This window comes from Bombina bombina, chromosome 6, assembly GCF_027579735.1.
Source record: "Bombina bombina isolate aBomBom1 chromosome 6, aBomBom1.pri, whole genome shotgun sequence".
In the NCBI taxonomy this organism is placed as follows: Eukaryota; Metazoa; Chordata; class Amphibia; order Anura; family Bombinatoridae; genus Bombina; species Bombina bombina.
Window position 1 is genome coordinate 595,567,318 of NC_069504.1, and position 20,799 is coordinate 595,588,116.

Sequence of the window (20,799 nt, forward strand, 5' to 3'; positions counted from 1 at the left end):
TGTGGGATATTCTCTTCCCCAACAGGAAATGGCAAAGAGCCCAGCAAAGCTGGTCACATGATCCCTCCTAGGCTCCGCCTACCCCAGTCATTCGACCGACGTTAAGGAGGAATAATAGCATAGGAGAAACCACATGGTACCGTGGTGACTGTAGTTAAAGAAAATAAATTATCAGACCTGATTTAAAAACCAGGGCGGGCCGTGGACCGGACACACCGTTGGAGAAAGAAATTTATCAGGTAAACATAAATTCTGTTTTCTCCAACATAGGTGTGTCCGGTCCACGGCGTCATCCTTACTTGTGGGAACCAATACCAAAGCTTTAGGACACGGATGAAGGGAGGGAGCAAATCAGGTCACCTAAATGGAAGGCACCACGGCTTGCAAAACCTTTCTCCCAAAAATAGCCTCAGAAGAAGCAAAAGTATCAAACTTGTAAAATTTGGTAAAAGTGTGCAGTGAAGACCAAGTCGCTGCCCTACATATCTGATCAACAGAAGCCTCGTTCTTGAAGGCCCATGTGGAAGCCACAGCCCTAGTGGAATGAGCCGTGATTCTTTCGGGAGGCTGCCGTCCGGCAGTCTCGTAAGCCAATCTGATGATGCTTTTAATCCAAAAAGAGAGAGAGGTAGAAGTTGCTTTTTGACCTCTCCTTTTACCTGAATAAACAACAAACAGGGAAGATGTTTGTCTAAAATCCTTTGTAGCATCTAAATAGAATTTTAGAGCGCGAACAACATCCAAATTGTGCAACAAGCGTTCCTTCTTTGAAACTGGTTTCGGACACAGAGAAGGTACGATAATCTCCTGGTTAATGTTTTTGTTAGAAACAACTTTCGGAAGAAAACCAGGTTTAGTACGTAAAACCACCTTATCTGCATGGAACACCAGATAAGGAGGAGAACACTGCAGAGCAGATAATTCTGAAACTCTTCTAGCAGAAGAAATTGCAACTAAAAACAAAACTTTCCAAGATAATAACTTAATATCAACGGAATGTAAGGGTTCAAACGGAACCCCCTGAAGAACTGAAAGAACTAAATTGAGACTCCAAGGAGGAGTCAAAGGTTTGTAAACAGGCTTGATTCTAACCAGAGCCTGAACAAAGGCTTGAACATCTGGCACAGCTGCCAGTTTTTTGTGAAGTAACACCGACAAGGCAGAAATCTGTCCCTTCAGGGAACTTGCCGATAATCCTTTTTCCAATCCTTCTTGAAGGAAGGATAGAATCCTAGGAATCTTAACCTTGTCCCAAGGGAATCCTTTAGATTCACACCAACAGATATATTTTTTCCAAATTTTGTGGTAAATCTTTCTAGTTACAGGCTTTCTGGCCTGAACAAGAGTATCGATAACAGAATCTGAGAAACCTCGCTTCGATAAAATCAAGCGTTCAATCTCCAAGCAGTCAGCTGGAGTGAAACCAGATTCGGATGTTCGAACGGACCCTGAACAAGAAGGTCTCGTCTCAAAGGTAGCTTCCAAGGTGGAGCCGATGACATATTCACCAGATCTGCATACCAAGTCCTGCGTGGCCACGCAGGAGCTATCAAGATCACCGACGCCCTCTCCTGATTGATCCTGGCTACCAGCCTGGGGATGAGAGGAAACGGCGGGAACACATAAGCTAGTTTGAAGGTCCAAGGTGCTACTAGTGCATCCACTAGAGCCGCCTTGGGATCCCTGGATCTGGACCCGTAGCAAGGAACTTTGAAGTTCTGACGAGAGGCCATCAGATCCATGTCTGGAATGCCCCAAAGTTGAGTGACTTGGGCAAAGATTTCCGGATGGAGTTCCCACTCCCCCGGATGCAATGTCTGACGACTCAGAAAATCCGCTTCCCAATTTTCCACTCCCGGGATGTGGATAGCAGACAGGTGGCAGGAGTGAGACTCCGCCCATAGAATAATCTTGGTCACTTCTTCCATCGCTAGGGAACTCCTTGTTCCCCCCTGATGGTTGATGTACGCAACAGTCGTCATGTTGTCTGATTGAAACCGTATGAACTTGGTCCTCGCTAGCTGAGGCCAAGCCTTGAGAGCATTGAATATCGCTCTCAGTTCCAGAATATTTATCGGTAGAAGAGATTCTTCCCGAGACCAAAGACCCTGAGCTTTCAGGGATCCCCAGACCGCGCCCCAGCCCATCAGACTGGCGTCGGTCGTGACAATGACCCACTCTGGTCTGTGGAATGTCATCCCTCGTGACAGGTTGTCCAGGGACAGCCACCAACGGAGTGAGTCTCTGGTCCTCTGATTTACTTGTATCTTTGGAGACAAGTCTGTATAGTCCCCATTCCACTGACTGAGCATGCACAGTTGTAATGGTCTTAGATGAATGCGCGCAAAAGGAACTATGTCCATTGCCGCTACCATCAACCCGATCACTTCCATGCACTGAGCTACGGAAGGAAGAAGAACGGAATGAAGTATTCGACAAGAGTCCAGAAGCTTTGTCTTTCTGGCCTCTGTTAGAAAAATCCTCATTTCTGAGGAGTCTATAATTGTTCCCAAGAAGGGAACCCTTGTTGACGGGGATAGAGAACTCTTTTCCACGTTCACTTTCCAGCCGTGCGATCTGAGAAAGGCCAGGACGATGTCCGTGTGAGCCTTTGCTCGAGGGAGGGACGACGCTTGAATCAGAATGTCGTCCAGGTAAGGTACTACTGCAATGCCCCTTGGTCTTAGCACAGCTAGAAGGGACCCTAGTACCTTTGTGAAAATCCTTGGAGCAGTGGCTAATCCGAAAGGAAGCGCCACGAACTGGTAATGTTTGTCCAGGAATGCAAACCTTAGGAACCGATGATGTTCCTTGTGGATAGGAATATGTAGATACGCATCCTTTAAATCCACCGTGGTCATGAATTGACCTTCCTGGATGGAAGGAAGGATAGTTCGAATGGTTTCCATCTTGAAAGATGGGACCTTGAGAAATTTGTTTAAGATCTTGAGATCTAGGATTGGTCTGAATGTTCCCTCTTTTTTTGGAACTATGAACAGATTGGAGTAGAACCCCATCCCTTGTTCTCTCAATGGAACAGGATGAATCACTCCCATTTTTAACAGGTCTTCTACACAATGTAAGAACGCCTGTCTTTTTATGTGGTCTGAAGACAACTGAGACCTGTGGAACCTTCCCCTTGGGGGAAGTCCCTTGAATTCCAGAAGATAACCCTGGGAGACTATTTCTAGCGCCCAAGGATCCAGAACATCTCTTGCCCAAGCCTGAGCGAAGAGAGAGAGTCTGCCCCCCACCAGATCCGGTCCCGGATCGGGGGCCGATATTTCATGCTGTCTTGGTAGCAGTGGCAGGTTTCTTTGCCTGCTTTCCCTTGTTCCAGCCTTGCATTGGTCTCCAAGCTGGCTTGGCCTGAGAAGTATTACCCTCTTGCTTAGAGGACGCAGCACCTTGGGCTGGTCCGTTTTTACGAAAGGGACGAAAATTAGGTCTATTTTTTGCCTTGAAAGGCCGATCCTGAGGAAGGGCATGGCCCTTACCCCCAGTGATATCAGAGATAATCTCTTTCAAGTCAGGACCAAACAGCGTTTTCCCCTTGAAAGGAATGTTTAGTAGCTTGTTCTTGGAAGACGCATCAGCCGACCAAGATTTCAACCAAAGCGCTCTGCGCGCCACAATAGCAAACCCAGAATTCTTAGCCGCTAACTTAGCCAATTGCAAAGAGGCGTCTAGAGTGAAAGAATTAGCCAATTTGAGAGCATTGACTCTGTCCATAATCTCCTCATAAGGAGGAGAGTCACTATCGAGCACCTTAATCAGTTCATCAAACCAGAAATATGCGGCTGTAGTGACAGGGATAATGCATGAAATGGGTTGTAGAAGGTAACCCTGCTGAACAAACATCTTTTTAAGCAAACCTTCTAATTTTTTATCCATAGGATCTTTGAAAGCACAACTATCCTCTATGGGAATAGTGGTGCGTTTGTTTAAAGTAGAAACCGCTCCCTCGACCTTGGGGACTGACTGCCATAAGTCCTTTCTGGGGTCGACCATAGGAAACAATTTTTTAAATATGGGGGGAGGGACGAAAGGAATACCGGGCCTTTCCCATTCTTTATTAACAATGTCCGCCACCCGCTTGGGTATAGGAAAAGCTTCTGGGAGCCCCGGCACCTCTAGGAACTTGTCCATTTTACATAGTTTCTCTGGGATGACCAAATTTTCACAATCATCCAGAGTGGATAATACCTCCTTAAGCAAAATGCGGAGATGTTCCAATTTAAATTTAAAACTAATCACATCAGATTCAGCCTGCTGAGAAATGTTCCCTAAATCAGTAATTTCTCCCTCAGACAAAACCTCCCTGGCCCCCTCAGATTGGGTTAGGGGCCCTTCAGAGATATTAATATCAGCGTCGTCATGCTCTTCAGTAACTAAAACAGAGCATCCACGCTTACGCTGGCAAGGGTTCATTTTGGCTAAAATGTTTTTGACAGAATTATCCATTACAGCCGTTAATTGTTGCATAGTAAGGAGTATTGGCGCGCTAGATGTACTAGGGGCCTCCTGAGTGGGCAAGACTCGTGTAGACGAAGGAGGGAATGATGCAGTACCATGCTTACTCCCCTCACTTGAGGAATCATCTTGGGCATCATTGTCATTATCACATAAATCACATTTATTTAAATGAATAGGAATTCTGGCTTCCCCACATTCAGAACACAGTCTATCTGGTAGTTCAGACATGTTAAACAGGCATAAACTTGATAAGAAAGTACAAAAAAACGTTTTGAAATAAAACCGTTACTGTCACTTTAAATTTTAAACTGAACACACTTTATTACTGCAATTGCGAAAAAACATGAAGGAATTGTTCAAAATTCACCAAACTTTCACCACAGTGTCTTAAAGCCTTGAAAATATTGCACACCAATTTTGGAAGCTTTAACCCTTAAAATAACGGAACCGGAGCCGTTTTAAGCTTTAACCCCTTTACAGTCCCTGGTATCTGCTTTGCTGAGACCCAACCAAACCCAAGGGGAATACGATACCAAATGATGCCTTCAGAAGTCTTTTATAAGTATCAGAGCTCCTCTCACATGCGACTGCATGCCATGCCTCTCAAAAACAAGTGCGCAACACCGGCGCGAAAATGAGACTCTGCCTATGCTTTGGGAAAGCCCCTAAAGAATAAGGTGTCTAAAACAGTGCCTGCCGATATTATTATATCAAAATACCCAGAATAAATGATTCCTCAAGGCTAAATAAGTGTTAATATCAAACGATTTAGCCCAAAAAATGTCTACAGTCTAAATAAGCCCTTGTGAAGCCCTTATTTACAATCGTAATAAACATGGCTTACCGGATCCCATAGGGAAAATGACAGCTTCCAGCATTACATCGTCTTGTTAGAATGTGTCATACCTCAAGCAGCAAAGGACTGCAAACTGTTCCCCCAACTGAAGTTAATGCTCTCAACAGTCCTGTGTGGAACAGCCATGGATTTTAGTTACGGTTGCTAAAATCATTTTCCTCATACAAACAGAATTCTTCATCTCTTTTCTGTTTCTGAGTAAATAGTACGTACCAGCACTATTTGAAAATAACAAACTCTTGATTGAATAATGAAAAACTACAGTTAAACACTAAAAAACTCTAAGCCATCTCCGTGGAGATGTTGCCTGTACAACGGCAAAGAGAATGACTGGGGTAGGCGGAGCCTAGGAGGGATCATGTGACCAGCTTTGCTGGGCTCTTTGCCATTTCCTGTTGGGGAAGAGAATATCCCACAAGTAAGGATGACGCCGTGGACCGGACACACCTATGTTGGAGAAAACAGAATTTATGCTTACCTGATAAATTACCTTCTCTTGCGGTGTATCCAGTCCACGGATTCATCCTTTACTTGTGGGATATTCTCATTCCCTACAGGAAGTGGCAAAGAGAGCAAAGCTGTCCATATAGCTCCCCCTCTAGCTCCACCCCCCAGTCATTCGACCAAAGGTTAGGAAGAAAAAGGAGAAACCATAGGGTGCAGTGGTGACTGTAGTTTAAACAAAAAAATTTTTACCTGACTTAAATGCCAGGGTGGGCCGTGGACTGGATACACCGCAAGAGAAAGTAATTTCTCAGGTAAGCATAAATTCTGTTTTCTCTTGCAAGGTGTATCCAATACCAAAGCTTTAGGACACGGATGAAGGGAGGGATCAAGACAGGTACCTTAAACGGAAGGCACCACTGCTTGCAAAACCTTTCTCCCAAAAATAGCCTCCGAAGAAGCAAAAGTATCGAATTTATTAAATTTGGCAAAAGTATGCAGTGAAGACCAAGTCGCTGCCTTACAAATCTGTTCAACAGAAGCCTCATTCTTGAAAGCCCATGTGGAAGCCACTGCTCTGGTAGAATGAGCAGTAATTCTTTCAGGAGGCTGATGGCCAGCAGTCTCATAGGCCAAACGGATGATGCTTTTCAGCCAAAAGGAAAGAGAGGTAGCAGTCGCTTTCTTACCTCTCCTCTTACCAGAATAGATAACAACAAAGAAGATGTTTGTCTGAAATCCTTAGTTGCTTGTAAATAGAACTTTAAAGCATGAACTACATCAAGATTGTGTAATAGACGTTCCTTCTTCGAAGATGGATTAGGACACAGAGAAGGAACAACTATTTCCTGGTTAATATTCTTGTTAGAAACAACTTTAGGAAGAAAACCAGGCTTGGTACGTAAAACTACCTTATCTGCGTGGAACACCAGGTAAGGTGAATCACACTGTAAGGCAGATAATTCTGAAACTCTTCTGGCAGAAGAGATAGCTACCAAAAACAAAACTTTCCAAGATAACAACTTAATGTCTATGGAATGTAATGGTTCAAACGGAACCCCTTGAAGAACTGAAAGAACTAGATTCAAACTCCATGGCGGAGCCACAGTTTATAGACAGGCTTGATTCTGACTAAAGCCTGAGCAAACGCTTGAATGTCTGGTACCTCTGCCAGACGCTTGTGTAACAAGATAGACAAAGCAGATATGTGTCGTTTTAAGGAACTAGCTGACAATCCTTTCTCCAATCCTTCTTGGAGAAAAGACAATATCCTGGGAATCCTAATCTTACTCCATGAGTAGCCCTTGGATTCACACCAACAAAGATATTTCCGCAATATCTTATGGTAGATTCTAACACCACATTCACTTTACCCTCCCGTAGAGAGACCCTAGTGCTTAGAGTCGGCAAAGAGAATGACTGGGGGGTGGAGCTAGAGGGGAAGCTATATGGACAGCTTTGCTGTGTGCTCTCTTTGCCACTTCCTGTAGGGAATGAGAATATCCCACAAGTAAAGGATGAATCCGTGGACTGGATACACCTTGCAAGAGAAAGTACTTTTATGACACCTTAAAGAAAATTGTGTCTCCACTCCTTTGCGATCAAAGATGACAAAATGTCAATTTTAAATGTTTTGCATATATAAAAATGTTTTTAATGCATCATAATGGATTAGAACACACAGTAATTCAAGGTTGTATATTATATATTTTGGCCCACTAACCCTAAGCTCCTGAAGAAATAAGTAATGCAATGTAAATTACATTTCTATCTATGTGTCCTCTCCATAAATGGAAATGAATGCATTTCAATTAGCAAGAAAAGTGTGTTCGAATGTCCCCATACTTTTGACCCATTGTCACGATAAAGAAAAATTGTTCTAACAAATTCACAGATAAAATAATGCAACAATGACCTTTATGTTGTTATTTATTTATCTAATAGTTTGCTTTTAAATATGTTTTGCAATTTCTCTTTAAATTTCCTGTGCAGTGGCAGATCTAGAACTTAATATTTGGGGGGGGCTAACAAAGTAGTTAAAAAGTTGAAAGACACAACACACATAATATATGGAGCCCTTCACTTCTCATTGGGGGTGCTACATGAGTGTTTGGAGGTGCAAAGCACCCCTCAGCACCGCCATAGAACTTCCACTGTTCCTATATTCAATCTATCGTTGATATTTTTAATATTGGCAGTATTTTCTTCAACTTCAGGATGGTTAACATTTAGTAATGCAGGATGCTGACGCAGGAAATTAGAGGTTTATAGCAGACAGGAACAAAATCTGTAGTATTTATATTACATTATATTGCCAGTGTAAAGTGTTAAATGCCGGCAAGATAACTTTTCAGCATGAGATTTCAAATACATTTGAAAGTTTAATTATTAAATTAAAAGAAAATATAAAAATAAATTCAAGGGTTGATGTTTGTTGGAAACAGTTGGGGTCTTTAGCTTCAAATTATACGTCTGAGACTTAAGTAACCAGTAAGGAAATGTTTACTATTTTGTACGTTCTATGACAGTGACAGGATGTCTGGAAAGGCTTTGGTATAAATCCCCTCAACTGTATTTGAGCACATATATTGATACACAGTGGCATATTTAGGTTTTGTGCTGCCCTAGGCACTCAAAATTCTGCTGCCCCCTGCCCATGAAATGCCCGATGGCTGCTTAATCTGGGCACTGAATTAACTTTCTAGCAGTTGTGTTATATAAGTACAAAGTATCTCTCTCTCTATTTATATTTATAGGTATAAATATATATTTATGCGAATATCAATCAGATATACTGTATATTTAAAGGGACATAAAACCCAATTATTTTCTTTCATCATTTAGATAGAACATAAAATTTTAAACAACTTTCTAATTTACTTCTATTATCAAAATGTATTTGATTTCTTATTATCCCTTGTTGAAAAGCAAAAATGTAAGCAACATGTTCACACTACCTACCTAGGTATCTCTTTAAAAAAGAATAACATAAGAATGAAATCATGAAATAAAATTTTGGGGTTTAATGTCCCTTTAAATAGAACATATTCTGCTATTTGCAGAGCATTGTATGATGAAATATGCAATATTATCTTATGTTGCGCTTTTAAATAACCGCGATTGTGTTTGCGCAAATTCTGGGCATTAGTTTTTTTTTTACTTTTTGGCTCCATTGAAGTCTATGGGGAATGCAATTTTGCATTTGCGACTTCTCAAAGTCTATTTGTTACCGCAGCGTTATGAACGCAAGAGTGCAAACATTTTACTTTCAACTCGTAATACAAGCATGAATCTCTGAGCGCAAAAAAATATTTCTAGTGGTTTTAATACTCGAACACAAGCACAAACTACTGCTCCACTTGTAATTTAGCCCATAATGAATTAATATTACTGGTAAAATTAAAATACTTGCGTTTAAACCCATTAGGAAAATATTGCCAATAACTAATCAATTTCTTGTTATGTTTAATTTTACATTGGCCACATATATTTTGGTTCATGAAGTTTTGCACACAAAAAAAAAAAATTAAAGAAGCTGGAAACATTTTCTTTTTTTTTTTTCTTCATGTTATATATGACCTGCGGAACTAATTCAAACAGTGGCACTTCTAACGGATTGGAATATCACAGAAATAGAACAAAAGTTATACAAAGTTTTTGCATTGTAAATTTTAATAGATTAAAATGAGGGCAGGACTATGACTTTCTAGTAGTTCAGTGAATATAAGTAGATGTCACAATTATGAGATGAACAATCAATTTAATGTAAATATGAGGTATAATGTGAAACTGTTGTGCGACAGTGTTTTGGAAGTACTGTGCTTGTTTTAGAAGGGTGTAGTTGTAATATATTTACACACAAACATATTTAAAGATAGATTATACCCACAAACACACACAAACATATACATATTTACAGGTCAAAAAGTCTGCTGCATTTAGTTGTATGAAGAGATGCTCAGTGCACAGAGTGCGATCCCTCCTCAGTCTGTGATTTCCTTGCTCTTTGCGCTCAGACTTCCTCTGTCCTGTGGCTGACTGTCAGACTGCAGGCTCTGCTACTATATAAGAGACCCCAGCACAGCTCAATGCTTAGAACACAGCTCTGCAGGACAGCTGGAAGCACTCACTGCTGCAGGGTAAGAATGGGCACCTGTCTGGGGAAACAACAGACTGCTGACTACTAAACATACACTGACTAGTCTACATATTTATTAGCAGGAAAACAGGGAGTTTATAGCTTTCTTGTCTATTTTATAAAGGATTTGTGTATAAATATATAAATAGCATACAAAACTTTATGCAACTTATTACTCTATTTAATTTAAATTTACTAAACAAAATCCCTGTTTACGGTCATTTTTAGTACATATACAAATTAACATGTTATGCACTGAAATAAATTAGGGCTGACTGCAAACTGGGCTATTAAGAAACACAAAATGTTGGGAACTTTGAGGGAAAAAAGATTAGACAGATAATAGAGATATATTAGATAGATAGATTAGATAGATTAAATAGATTAGATAGATAGATTAGATAGTTGGATACGATAGAAAGATAGATGATAGATTAATAGATAGATAGATAGATTGATGGATAGATTAGATAGTTGGATTAGATAGATAGATAGATATAGATAAGATAGATGATAAAAAGATAGAGATAGAAAAGATAGAGGATATATAGATAGATAGATGATAGATAGATAGATGATAGATAGATTGATAGGATAGATAGATAGATTAATTAATTAGTTTAGATAGATAGATAAAATAGTTGGATTAGAAAGATAGATAGATGATAGATAGATAGATAGATAGATAGATAGATATATTTAAATATCACATTTATATGACACCTAAGACAGTACATAGCGTACATCACTTGGCAAACTGCAATAACTAGCACATATTAAGAATCAGTGTACTTTATACAATATGTAGCAAATACTGAAGATTCTGCCCGTTATGTACGTTATTCGTTTGCATTCTGGCACTTAAAACTATTAGTAGAAGTAGTTTTTCAAATGCATATATACATTATACATTAGAAAATTTTTCTATTGATGTTTTAAATGCTCTGTGAATATTTTACCTGTGAGAATTACAAAAAAAAATAAACAGCAATTGTATTACATTCATAAATTAGCATGTCTATCTGTACAAATATGAAGACTACGATGGTACATAACTTTATAATTAAAAAAAATTGGATAAAAAAAAATGTTTTGAATAAACACACCAACACAGACCTAAATCTTAGTTTTTTATTAGAAATCTTTTGAATTGTTTACATTTGTGTTAACATCTAAAGAGCTTCTCTTAATAAAGCAGCACATGGATTCTTAGTGTGTATAATGAATATCCAGGGTTGGTCTCATGGCTAAATTGTTCAGGGGTTTCTCAAATGTCAGACACAAATATAGAAGAGGCTAAAATTCCACAGTAACCCAGAAAGTACACAAAAAATAGGTTAAGCATGAAGTTACCCTGATGGCTATAGTTAGGTTTTTTGGTATGAGATTATTAGGTGGGTATATTGGTTCACAATCTCTATAAGGAACGTTATTCACAGGTGTGTGTGTGGACAGAATCTTCTAGGCTTTCCTTCCTACTTCCTTCTTATGTAGGTTATGCCATATTTTAAACAGTGTCATGGTAAGGGAATTATGGTGATGATGTATGGAATTGTTTACTTATTATGTAGTATGCATTTGCCAGATTTTTAGTTTGTTTCAGCTTGGCAACCCTAATTATTAGACCAAGATTTCTGCTAAAATGTTCTGACTCCAGATATGTTGTGAATATCCACTTTATTGGGTAGTAAACCTTTAGGGCCAGATTACGAGTGGTGCGTTACAGGTGGGTGCTTGTTTATATGTGTATATATGTATTTACAGACATAAATGCACATATAAACACATAAATACAAATGCACACATACAGTGCATTTGAGCCCTTTGCAGTAAAGTAGATCAAAACATGTAAAATCATATTTATGCAATATTAATATTTAATAAAGTGTTATACTGTGTATTTATTGTACATATTTCACATTCAATGTTCTTGCACATAGCTAAATATGTTCTATGTATTTTTAAATAGATATGCACTATGTGCAGAATTATATACCATTAGTTTGTAAGTTTACTGCCCCTCTCATGAGATTTCATAGCAAACTTCCTTATACTTAATAGGGAAATAAGATGAGAGTGCACGAAAGCTCGCTCCTTCCACTGTCCCGGGACAGACATACTGATTTGCTGCTTAGAAGTCCTTTACAATGGGATGTGGCTAATTTTTTAGGTAAAATATCTTTCTTTTTTACATAGAGGTGTTCAGGTGATATTTTCTAGTCAGCTTTTTACAGCTATGCTGCATCACTTTCAAGTGTTTCAACATTTGGGTTTAATGGCCCTTTAATAGATGTACTCATAAAGAATTAGTGCTAAAGCCCAGCAGATTTACTAAGGGCTAGATTACGAGTGGAGAACTATATAGCGCTCACACGTTAACTTCACTAGACTGAGGCTTTTAGACCAGTTACAATTGTATTGCCAGTTAAATGTAAAAATTTAGCGTGCAAGCGAAAACCCGACACTTGCAAAAAGTGGAACTATTTGCGACCAGTCGACCACATATATGTTTATATGTGTGTACATATGTATTTATGTGTTTATATCTGTACATATGTCTGTAAATACATGTATACACATATAAATACATAAATACATATGTACACACATATAACATATATATATATATATATATATACAGGTGGCCCTCGTTTTACAACGGTTCAATTTACACCGTTTCAGAATAACAACCTTTTTTTCCAGTCATGTGACTGCTATTGAAAAGCATTGAGAAGCAGTGCATTTATTAAAATAGCCAGTAGGTGGAGCTGTCCGCTTGTGTTGCAGCAAAGCCGAACAAGCTGAAATTAATCAGTTTAACCAGACCTGAGCTATCAAGCAGATTTCAAAGGAACAAGATCTTCCTGTCTATAAATCAGTCCAGATTGGAATGCATAGAAATAACTGTTTGCAGAAAAAAAAGCAAATGAAGTCTGTGTTGTGTGATTATTTTATTAGGTTTATAATGGTGTTTAGCAATTTTTTTTTTCATTTAACTTAGTTTAATTATATATTCTGTGTTGTGTGATTATTTTATTAGGTTTATAATGCTGTTTAGCATTTAAAGTCTTCATTTCAAAGCTTTAAAAATAATGTATTAGGTGTTACTTATGACAATTTTGCGAGGGGCCTGGAACCTAACTCCCTCACTACCCATTGACTTACATTATAAACTGGGTTTCAATTTACAACAGTTTCAATTTACAACCATTCCTTCTGGAACCTAACCCCGGCGTAAACTGAGGGCTACCTGTATATATATACACACTGACTTACACATATATACAGATACATACAGTGCATACATACACATATATACAGATATATATAAATAGGAATATCTATTTAAAAATACATAGAACATATTCCCCTGGGTGAATAACATTGAATGTGAAATATTTGCAGTAAATACATAGTTAAACACTTTATTAAATATGAATATTGCATAAATATGATTTTTCATGTCTACTTTACTGCAAAGGGCTTCAATGCACTGAGATATATATATATATATATATATATATATATATATATATATATATATATATATATATATATATATATATATATATATATATGTGTGTACATATGTATTTATGCGTTTATATGTGTATATGTGTCTGTAAATACATATACAAATATAAATGCATATATATATATACCCAGGTAGCCCTCAGTTTACGCCGGGGTTAGGTTCCAGAAGGAATGGTTGTAAATCGAAACCGTTGTAAATTGAAACCCAGTTTATAATGTAAGTCAATGAAGTTGTTAGGTTGAGGGAGTTAGGTTCCAGGCCCCTCTCAAAATTGTCATAAGTAACACCTAATACATTATTTTTAAAGCTTTGAAATGAAGACTTTAAATGCTCAACAGCATTATAAACAGTATCAAATAATCACACAACACAGAATATATATTTAAACATAGAAACATAGATATTGACGGCAGATAAGAGCCATAGGCCCAGCAAGTCTGCCCGACCTTACCTAACAGTATAAACTTATCTAGTTCGTAGGATAGCCTTATGCTTGTCCCATGCATTTTTTAAGTCCCCCACAGTGTTTGTTGCTACTACCTCTTGAGGAAGTTTATTCCATAAATCAATCACTCTTTCTGTAAAGAAGTGCTTCCTCAAATTACTCCTGAATCTACTACCCTTTAGCTTGAGCTCATGACCCCTTGTTCTTGAATTTTCCATTTTATGTAAAATACCCACAGTCTCAGTTTTACTAAACCCTTTAATGTACTTGAAAGTTGCTATCATATCACCTCTTTCCCTTCTCTCCTCTAAGCTATACATATTTAGGTCATTGAGCCTATCCTGGTAAGTTTTATTTTTTAGACCATGTACCATTTTGGTAGCCCTCCTTTGCACAGATTCAAGTTTGTTAATATCCTTCTGAAGATATGGCCTCCAGAACTGCACACAATACTCAAGATGAGGCCTAACTAATGATCTATAAAGTGGCATAAGAACCTTACTATTTCTGCTGCAAATACCTCTACCAATACATCCAAGCATTCTGCTAGCCTTACTCGCTGCATTACTACATTGTTTACTAAGTTTTAAATCATCTGAAATAATAATTCCCAAGTCCTGTTCCTCATCTGTAACAGTCAGTAAAGTGTCATTGAGTCTGTAATTAACATTTGGATTTTTCTTCCCTAAATGCATTATTTTACACTTTGCTGTGTTAAACTTTAGATCCCAGTCGTTTGTCCAATCCTCCAATTGTTGTATATCACTTCTAATTTTGTCTACCCCCCCTGGAACATCCACTCTGTTGCAAATTTTTGTATCATCTGCAAAGAGACATACTTTCCCCTGTAGCCCTTTGCTGATATCGCAGATAAATATGTTAAACAAAACAGGCCCCAGAACTGACCCCTGAGGAACACCACTAGTAACAGCCCCCTCTGCTGAATGAACTCCATTTACTAAGACACTTTGTTTTCTGTCCTTAAGCCAGCATTCCACCCAGTTCACAATTTTTGAATCTATTTAAACTAAGTTAAATGAACAAAAACATTTGCTAAAACAGCATTATAAACCTAATAAAAAAATCACACCACACAGACTTTACTTGCATTTTTCTGCAAACAGTTCTTTCTATGCATTCCAATCCGGACTGATTTATAGACAGGAAGATCTTGTTCCTATGAAAGCTGCTCGATAGCTCATGTCTAGCTAGACTAATTAATTCCAGCCTGTATGTGTGCTTGGCTTTGCATATCTTTGCTGCAACACAAGCGGACAGCTCCACCTACTGGCTATTTTAATCAATGCAATGCTTCTCAATGCTTTTTAATAGCAGTCACATGACTGAAAAAAAGGTTGTTATTCTGAAACGGCACAAATTGAACCAGCATAAACCGAGGGCCACCTGTATATATATATATATATATATACATATATATATATATATATATATATAAATATATATATATATATATATATATATATATACACACACACATATATATGTATATATGAAGAAAGAGAGTGGTAATTAAAGGGCACAGGCTGTAGATTATTCAATTGATAAAAAAAGAGGACAATCTATTAAGATAGTTATGAAACAAGTCTGTATAGAATGCTCATATGGGGCTAATATAAAGAGTGATACATGAGTCACTAAATAGTGGCGAGATGACTGAAACCAAAAGAGCAAGGGTGCAAGCCCAGAAAGTACAAAACAACGTATAGGGTAAAATACAGTGAAGTAAAAATACAAACATGCATAGACTGAATAAATATCAGCAGGGACTGAAGTTCACATGGATATGTAACATTGATATATATATATATATATATATATATATATATATATATATATATATATATATATATATATATAGATTAATTGGAGATAATAGGGAGAGAAAATTGCATTCAGGCTCCCATATTGCAACTATGGGGTAAATTGCCTGATAAAATATAAACCTGGATAGTGCTAGATAAACCAGGTCCTGGTGCAGACCCCAAATATTTTATAAAGTTCAAATATATTTATATAAGTAAATACATCTTGCACACCGCAGAGCTATATGAGATGCTGTGTTGAAAGTAGGGGATTGCAGCACTCAGTATTAACTTCTCCAATCTTATATGAAGAGACAAGCTTAAACAAAGTATCAAAACAAAGGCTCATACACACATGGTCCAATTAAAGTGTAACGCATTTATTTACACATGTTTAACCTAAACCTTAATATGCCACTGCAGTGGAACGTTTAGCAAAATCTAAACTCATGGGTACTAAATTCGTGAATGACTATCTCAGACGAATGCTAAAGTAAACATACATACAAAAGAAATGTAAAGCATAACATCAAAATTAAAACAAAATAGAAACAAAATGTCCCAAATGAAACAAAAGTTCCACAAATCTTGTGTTAGTTATAGTGAAATTTCTGATGCAAAAAAGCAACATCTGAGTTCATCTTGAAAAAGTACTGTTATTGGAGAAACAGCTGACAGACTCGAGGTAAAAGCGTCCTCCTATGTCAGCACTTATGAAACATGAGTATTAGAAATTGACATCTGGCTTTTCCCAAATTGCGGCAATAAAGAGATAGAAAAACATATACAACCTCTTCCAAGAATTAGGATAGGTCTCAGGCAGCTCAGACCGGGTTCCGGTTTCTTTAGGCACCGACTTGAGGTATACCATATGAAGTGAGCCAGGACTTGGCATCCGGCTTTTGTCTCACCCAGATCACTCGTTACGTTACTTGACACATTCGTTTGTGCAATTTGGACTTCGAGACTTTATGTAGGGTAGATCCACTTTCAATCACCTCTGCCGACCTTAGCCAGAATCCAAGTGTTATTGTTCAACACAAATCCGGATACTTGTTTTGCTGCCGCTAAAACTTTCAAATGACTGTGTCGAAGCGCGTTTCGCCCCACAATGCTTTGCATCAGGGCCTCGTCAGGACTGTCAGTCCTGACGAGGCCCTGACGCAAAGCATTGTGGGGCGAAACGCGCGTCGACACAGTCATTTGAAAGTTTTAGCGGCAGCAAAACAAGTATCCGGATTTGTGTTGAACAATAACACTTGGATTCTGGCTAAGGTCGGCAGAGGTGATTGAAAGTGGATCTACCCTACATAAAGTCTCGAAGTCCAAATTGCACAAACGAATGTGTCAAGTAACGTAACGAGTGATCTGGGTGAGACAAAAGCCGGATGCCAAGTCCTGGCTCACTTCATATGGTATACCTCAAGTCGGTGCCTAAAGAAACCGGAACCCGGTCTGAGCTGCCTGAGACCTATCCTAATTCTTGGAAGAGGTTGTATATGTTTTTCTATCTCTTTATTGCCGCAATTTGGGAAAAGCCAGATGTCAATTTCTAATACTCATGTTTCATAAGTGCTGACATAGGAGGACGCTTTTACCTCGAGTCTGTCAGCTGTTTCTCCAATAACAGTACTTTTTCAAGATGAACTCAGATGTTGCTTTTTTGCATCAGAAATTTCACTATAACTAACACAAGATTTGTGGAACTTTTGTTTCATTTGGGACATTTTGTTTCTATTTTGTTTTAATTTTGATGTTATGCTTTACATTTCTTTTGTATGTATGTTTACTTTAGCATTCGTCTGAGATAGTCATTCACGAATTTAGTACCCATGAGTTTAGATTTTGCTAAACGTTCCACTGCAGTGGCATATTAAGGTTTAGGTTAAACATGTGTAAATAAATGCGTTACACTTTAATTGGACCATGTGTGTATGAGCCTTTGTTTTGATACTTTGTTTAAGCTTGTCTCTTCATATAAGATTGGAGAAGTTAATACTGAGTGCTGCAATCCCCTACTTTCAACACAGCATCTCATATAGCTCTGCGGTGTGCAAGATGTATTTACTTATATAAATATATTTGAACTATATATATATATATATATATATATATAAATGACAAAAAAACTGAGCAATGGAAATTAAAGGTTTTCAAAGCTGTATAAGCTCCTATAAACTCCTATAGGGTCAGTCTGTTTGCAGATAAAGATGAATAACAGTAGAGATAGTGCAAAAATCCTGGACCCTCTAGGGCAGGGGTGTCAAACTCAAATTCATCGTGGGCCGCATCAGCAGTTTGGTCACCCTCAAAGGGCCGGTTGTATCTGTAGGACTATGTGTCCACTCTTTATTATCATAAATTATTGTCACTGCATTCAATTATTACTGTTTTTTGTAATAATGTAACTAATAACTAGCTCTGAAAGCAGAAACATAGTCAGAATAATGGCAAGTAGATATTCAAATGTACAATTATTGTACAATTTATTGAAAAATGATTTTTGGTAACAGACAGTAATTATTTTTTTTTTAAACATACAAATATTGCCAAAGACTGTTTATTACACATATGGCAAACACAAGGCATTAACTTTTTTTTAACTTTTCTGACTAGATGGCTGACATTGTTTTCCTGAGGTCAGTTTATGGTCCCTATACCACTGTAAAGTGACACGGAAGTGGTCAATATATCCAAAGTTTACCGCTCAGACTTTTAAGCAGAATAATAAGCAGACCCCCCTAATAAGCAGACCCCCCTCCCCCCCCCCCCCCCATACATCATATGTACTTACAGTACAGGAGAGAAGGGTTCAGGCAGCCGTTGGATCTGTCACATCACAGGATGGTATGCGCTCAATATAAAAACAAGTGGAGGTTTCCTGAATGCATGTAAAGTGGAGGTTTCCTGTGTAGAACGGCCGGCGCCGCTAGAGGGCTGGCTTGTAGGCTGCCGCGCATGCGCTGAAGAGGCGGCTTTCTTGTGTCAAAAAAAAAAAAAGCGAGAATAAAAGGTGAAGGCTGGCGGCCGGCGGCGGCTACACGGGCCACATGACGAGGTCTGGCGGGCCGGATTCGGCCCGCGGGCCTTGTGTTTGACACCCGGGCTCTAGGGTATCTACTTATACATCTTGACCCCAATCAATATGAGGTAAGTGCAGCGCTGTGTAGGGAGAGTCTCTCTAGAACACCAGGAAAGGTCGCACCAATTGATAGAAATGAGTCTGCCTTTGAGATCCGTGGTCACTATCAGCAGGTGGGTGCACAGCAGGGGGGAATGTTCAGAACACATGGAACAGTAACAAGAGAGGCAAAGAGTAGAGCAACAGCAAAGTCGTGACAGCACAAAGTGACAAGCACCCTCAGCCCCACCCTGTGTCACGAGGGGCGGCAACTTTCACTGCCCCTCAACTAGTTCTCAGGGGGGCTTACAAGTTATTGACCTCAAGTTATATATCCCTGTGGGGAATTTAATTACCACTCTCTTCACATTTTTTGGTATTTATTGGTATATGGGTTTATAGGGAACTTATTCATCCTAATATGTATATTTGGGCTGCATTCTGTTTTTCAGTACTCTAGGGTTGCTCAGCGCCACTGTCACATTTTTCTTTCTGTTTATATATATATATATATATATATATGCACATATACTTATTAAGTTGTACTATTAAATGTAATTTTTATTTGTTTTGTGCCACTTTTTTCTCACGTCACAGCTCTGAAGATACGCATTAAATTTGGCTGAGATCAAGTGAACACGTTTACTTTAATTGTGCGCAAAGCGCCTCAAAATACCCCATATTGCTTGTGTACTACACTTAGTGCACAACTCGTAATCTAGCCCACAATTGCCAATTTGAGCATCTATTCAGGTTCTACTGAACAAGATGGGGGGGGGGGGGGCATATGCCAACTATATTAAGTCATAAAGGTCCCTACACTAGTTTATGGAATTTGAGTGAGACACATTGTATTTTCATTGACAAACACAAAACCCCCCACAGATAAACGTTCCTCTAATCTAAAACACAAAGAAACAATTCTGCTCCTTACTCACAGTTCTTCCTTTCATATAGTTTACATACAGTATGTATTCAACACCCACACAGTCTCCTCCCGTTCATATAATTAATCCAACACTCACTTCCTCCACCTTTGCAGAGATCTCAGATACACTTAATGCAAAGTCCTTCAACTCAAATCCTCAGGCCAAACACACAGGATACATTATAAGAACTTACCTTGGATGAGAATAGGTTGGTTAACCACAATTACTGAGAAATAGATTATGTTACTTGTGCTATGTCCAGATATCCTAGAAATCTGGCTTGTTAAGATATCCTGAGGCTGGCTTTTAAAAACACTTATGTAGTCTCACAAATTCCTACTTTTCATAACATCTAAATTTGCCTATAGTAATTTTTATCATATAACTTTACACTTTCTCAAGCATAACCTCCACAGAAAACTATACAATATGGGCCAGATTACGAGTGGAGTTTGCAACAATAAGGGGTTTGTTGCTGGTGTTTGTCCTCGTCGGGTTTACTGCTGGTATTACAAGTTGAAAGTAAACATAATCGCTTGAGTGCAATTGCAATTTATGCTAGAATGATTACCGCATCCTCAGAGCTCTGGTTAAATGTTTTGCGAAACAAAAAAGTGCCACAAAACACATCAAAATTATATATATATATAAATATACATATTTTTTTTATGTATACTGTATATATAAAGTGAAGTGCAGCTTATTACAAACATAAAAGCAAAAATAAAACAATATGCACTCACAAACGAGCCCTCAAACACAATGAGGTATGAATAGGCGATAAAGGTATAAAGGTGAGCGGTAACACGCAATCTCCAAAGTCCTATACAGGAGTGATGATCACTCGGTTGTCACATAAAGAGTTCCCTGACGCGTTTCGAAGGGGTATCCTTCTTCATCAGAGGGGATTACAATATGTGTGTCAGTCCTACAATTTAAAGAAAGTGGCTCTGCACCTGAATCGATGTTCGAAGTGCATCGAACATCGATTCAGGTACAGAGCCGCTTTGTGTTTGAGGGCTCATTTGTGAG

The 20,799-nt window shown here is 38.4% G+C and overlaps 1 protein-coding gene across 2 annotated transcripts in view; it reads left to right on the forward strand.

The window, feature by feature from the left end:
• Positions 1-9,832: 9,832 nt before the first annotated feature.
• Positions 9,833-20,799, forward strand: part of CILP (cartilage intermediate layer protein) — a 163,238-nt gene continuing 152,271 nt past the window's right edge. For both annotated transcript variants that reach the window (XM_053717577.1, XM_053717578.1), the window contains exon 1: positions 9,833-9,915. The gene's annotated coding sequence lies outside the window, so the exon portion shown is untranslated. The remainder of the gene's footprint in view (positions 9,916-20,799) is intronic.